The sequence below is a fragment of the Empidonax traillii genome, unplaced genomic scaffold (genome assembly GCF_003031625.1).
Source record: "Empidonax traillii isolate 1590-97213 ecotype Southwest subspecies unplaced genomic scaffold, ASM303162v1 scaffold2621:size20639, whole genome shotgun sequence".
Classification (NCBI taxonomy): domain Eukaryota; kingdom Metazoa; phylum Chordata; class Aves; order Passeriformes; family Tyrannidae; genus Empidonax; species Empidonax traillii.
In genome coordinates, this window is record NW_020957814.1 from 9,123 (window position 1) to 13,626 (window position 4,504).

The following is a 4,504-nucleotide window of genomic DNA, read 5'->3' on the forward strand; positions in this document are numbered from 1 at the left end:
CATTCCACATACCCCCCCCGTCACACACACAGCTCTCACATCCCACACACACGTTACACATCACACCCCCACATCACACACCCACATCCCCACACACACACCCCCCACACTCATCACACACACATATCCCCCCCCACACCACACACCCCATGTCACCCGCAGACACACCCCACACACGGACATCCCACGCAGACACGTCCCACATCACCCACACCCCCCATCCCACACCCCCACCCACCTCCACAGAGGTTCCATCGCTGCGGGGAAGGATCCAGTGCCGGCACTTGGGGAGGAGCCCCAGGGGGGCACCGAGTATGTCCCACCCAACCCCCAAATTGGCCTTATTTCACACCCTCGAAAATTGTCTTTATTTTACAGCCCCCCAAGTTGTCTTTATTTCACACACACACCCCAATTGCCTTTATTTAACACCCCCCCAATTGTCTTTATTTCACCCCCCTTTCCCCGCTGTGTGCCGTGTCCCTGCTGTGCCCGAGCTCATTCCCGCTCTCTCCCGCAGTGTGTTCGTGTGGCGGTGCCTGTGAGGAGCCCGTTCCTGCTGCTGTCGCTGCCCCACCGGGGACTGGGACACCTGGAATGCCCTGGGACGGTCCTGAGGGGCACCTGCACTCGCAGCCCCTGCCTGAGCTGGCTTGGGACAGCCCCCATCCCGGGAAGGAGGTTTGCAGGGAATCTTCTGGTGCCCTGGGAGGCCAAAGGGTGAACAGTCCCCACCCGGAGCTGCCCTGGGCCCAGGCCGTGTTGTTCCAGCCCGGCTGCAAAGGGACAGCACCCGGAGCAATCCCGGGCCCTTCCCTTCCCACCTTTGAGGCAGGAGAGGGGGCACTGCAGCTCCTGGGGCTGGGGGGGCAAAGGGGCCCGTCCTGAACTCCATCTGCTGTTCAATACACACCCCTGGCTCCATTTCTATCCAGCAAGTGCCTTGGAATGCTCTCCCAGCAGTTTGGGCTCCAGCCTGGTCTCCACCCCCCGCTTTCCACACACGGTGCTACCACTGAGCCCAGGAGGGCTGTGCTGACACCAGCCCTGGGCTCCAATGGCTCCCCCGGGAATTCCAACAGCATCCTGTGCTGCCAGAGGCACGGACTGATGGCACTGCCCCTCCTGGGCAGTGTCCCAGGGGGACACGGGCTTTGCACACCCCATACACTCCCCTGAGCAGACACTGAGGCTCCTTTGCCCCTGTGCTCCCCTTCCTGGGCAAAGTGCTTTGCAGGGAACTCCTTCCACAGGCAGGGCCAGCCAGAACCCTGGGAAAGCCCCCAAGGATCCCGGTTCCCTTTCTGGAGGGGTCCCTGCCCTGGCCCTGCCTGCTCCTCTGCCCATCCTGCTGCTCCTGCTCTGGAGCCCAGCCCGGCTCTGGGGCAGCTGAACTGAGCCAGAGCTGCCCTGGGGGCCCTGGCACCACACACATTCCCAAAGGAAAGGAAAGTCCCTCTCCCTTTGTTATAACCCTCTGTCAGAACCAAAAACCCCCAGGGATGGGGGACTGGGAAAAACAAAGTTCAGCTTTTTCCACAGAAACTGTTCAGAAAGGAACAGCAAAGGTGTCAAAACTGCTATTTAAGCTATTTAAAATTCTTAGTGTGCAACCACCACCAGATTTTTAAATTACCTTTCTTTGTTATCTAAAATAAATAAAGGCTAAAGTAAAACATTTAGACTTACTTACATTTAGTCTTTGCAAAGCAATGTTAACTAGTGCTTTAGTGCCAGCTCAGGACAAGGGCTTTGAGCTCTGGAACCTTCCTGCCAGGCCACTCTGCTGCCACTGCATGGAAAAGTAGCGAAAACAGCCCGTTAAAGGAGAGGATTCCTGTTTGTTTAACACACTAAGTGCTTCAGCAACCTCAAAGAATCACCTTTTTCCAGCTGAATTTACTCATGCCTTACAGGACTGCACAGCAGAGCAGCTGGGCACACAGAGCAGTCCCTGTTCTGTTTTTAGGGAAACCTCTGGGCTCAAACCCTGTTCTGTCACCTGGTGACATCAGAGAGCTCCTATGCTATGCTCTAATCACTTATCTCTGCCTTCTCCCACAGTGATTGTATCCCACATAACTGCAGCTGTGTGACAATTAACTAATCAAGTGATGTAAGAAGCACCTTACAGCAACAGGTGTGTCAGGAGAACACGGGCTGTGTCAGCTCTGGCTTCCCGTGGCAGGTGTTCCGAGGAACACTGCTCTGCTGGCAACTGAAACATTAATGCATGACTTTATACCTTCCCAAGGTGCCATCCAATGAAAATCTGTGTCTCCAATAAATTTGGATACCAGTTTTCCATGTGCAGTTCTTAACCCCCATAACCAGCTGATCTGCCAAGACTACTGGGACTTACTTGCTCCGCAATTCCCCTCAAGCAGCAAACGAACACTCACTGTGTCAGAAATCCAAGCAGCCAAGAAGGTTCAGCCTCACAGGGAGCTGGAGGTGCCCAGGCTGGGGCTGTGCCCAGCTCAGCCCTGGATCCCCCGAGTGCAGCAGCAGCAGGAGGGGCCGCTCCCCCCAGAACCCAAACACCAGGCACGTCTGTCTAGAAGCTTTATTGACACTCGGGGTGCTGGGGCGGGGGCTGCGCGTTCCTGGTGGTTGGTACAGCTCACAATGCATTCCACAGACTTAGCTCAGTACAGCTCACACTGCAAGGGGATCGACCTGCACCGCTCGGGTCTCGCACGGCAGGACAGGCCTTTCATTTTCCAAACAACATTTGCAGCATTAGATACTCGGTCCACAGATTATCAGAGTCTGAGAGCCGGAGAATTACTTGCTCAGGATCGACTACTGTACATTTGTGCAACAAAGTGTGCAGCTGGAATTCTCTGTTACTCTAGGTGCAGGTTCTTTGTTCGGTTCTCTGCTGTTGTTGCCAACAGATGCCGGTGTTTACAGAGACCGTGGAGTTTGTCGGGCTCGAGCTCGGAGCTCGCCGAGGCCTCAGCCAGTACTCTGAAGTACAAAGCACTGTGGAGCAGCTGAAAGATCTAAGCTTTGTGAAACACATATATATATATATATATTGGCAATTGATAAAACAATAAAATCACAATACAGCTATACTCATACCAAAAAGGCAAGATTTTTCAAAACTTGCTAAACTGGTATATTCTCCTAAAACATCTCATTTTAGAAAATCTGCATCAATCTACACAGACCATACACAGTGCACAGACTGGGAAGTGTTTGTTTGTTCTCTGCCCCCCCTGCTCTCCCCTCCGGCTGCAGCACAACTACCTGGGTGAAGCATGTACAGCTCTCGGTCGTGGCATGAGCAGAGCTGCACAGGGGAAGGAAAGATGATTAGTTTAGATCCATACATAGCAGCTTACAATACTTAACATGATGAAACACATGGCAGTCAAAACAGTTATTTTTTTTTTTTGTCCTCAAACACTGCGTCGCTAAAAAATAAAGATCTGTGAAATTGCACTGCAATGTCAAGGGGTTTGCTATTCCCTGACCCTCCCCGTGGAAATCCAATGAGTATTTTTCCCCCTTAAAAGATGAACTTCCTATAGATAAGTTGCTTCGGGCTTTTTTATTCAGTTTTGCGCTTCAACCCAGGGATCTTTGCTTGGATCCTGCAAGAGGAAGGAGAAGGAAAAGAAGAGCATTTGAGTCACAAACAGAGAACAGGCAGGTACAGACACAGTCTTCAAAACAGCAACACATGAAAAGAGCCATCACAACACAACTGTTCCACTCTAAACTCTCTGCTCCCCCCTCAACTGCACTTGCTGAGGGGCTCAGGTGTCGCTACCGGGTGGAAATCCACAGATTTCTTTTAGAAATAATAAAGGCTCAACTGAACACCAGCATCAGCAAAAAAGGAGGTGATTTTCTCACCATTCCAGAGTTAAAAAGCCCTTTTTCCTCCTGGCCCATGCAACGACACATTTGTTGCCACAGACAGGAGTGGCACGAGCAGCAGGAGCTGTCATCAGTACAAAGGGAAATCAGTAAAACCAAAGCAGACCAACTCACTTTGCCATGGCATCTTTGACATTCTTGTTCACGAGTCCCAAGTAATGGTCGATTTGGGCCTGGAATGGAAGCAGACACGAGTTAGAGCCCCCCTGGCCCTTTGCAGAGGCCCAGAGAAGGTCTGAGTGCAGCGGGAGCTCAGCAGTGGGTGTTTCCCAGTGATCCCGAGCTCCTGTGCCAGTGTTTGCCCCCAGGAATGCACAGAGTGCAGGGCCCAGCGGGCAAACCCCCAGTTCAACCCCCTGGCTTCTGCCTGGCCCCTCAGAGCAGCTGTGGGTGCCCAGCCAGGGCCCCTGTGGGCCCCAGGGAGCAGCAAAGCTGCTTAGCTGGGCCTGCTAACCAGCTTGAGAGGATTGAGGAGCTGGGCTAAGCCCCCCACGGCCATCCCTCCCACCCTGGGGCTCCAGGCCTGCCTCTCCCTGCGTAGGAGGAGCTGGGAGGACCCCGTGGGGCTCCCCCCTCTGCCCTGGGGCTCCCTTCTCCCAGTCAGTGCCAG

The 4,504-nt window shown here is 53.6% G+C and overlaps 1 long non-coding RNA gene across 1 annotated transcript in view; it reads right to left on the minus strand.

The window, feature by feature from the left end:
• Positions 1-2,552: 2,552 nt before the first annotated feature.
• Positions 2,553-4,504, minus strand: part of LOC114072091 — an 8,965-nt gene continuing 7,013 nt past the window's right edge. Inside the window, exons 4-5 of the long non-coding RNA XR_003574131.1 lie at positions 4,009-4,067; positions 2,553-3,605 (exon numbers count right to left, since the gene is read on the minus strand). This is a non-coding gene — a long non-coding RNA (uncharacterized LOC114072091). The remainder of the gene's footprint in view (positions 3,606-4,008; positions 4,068-4,504) is intronic.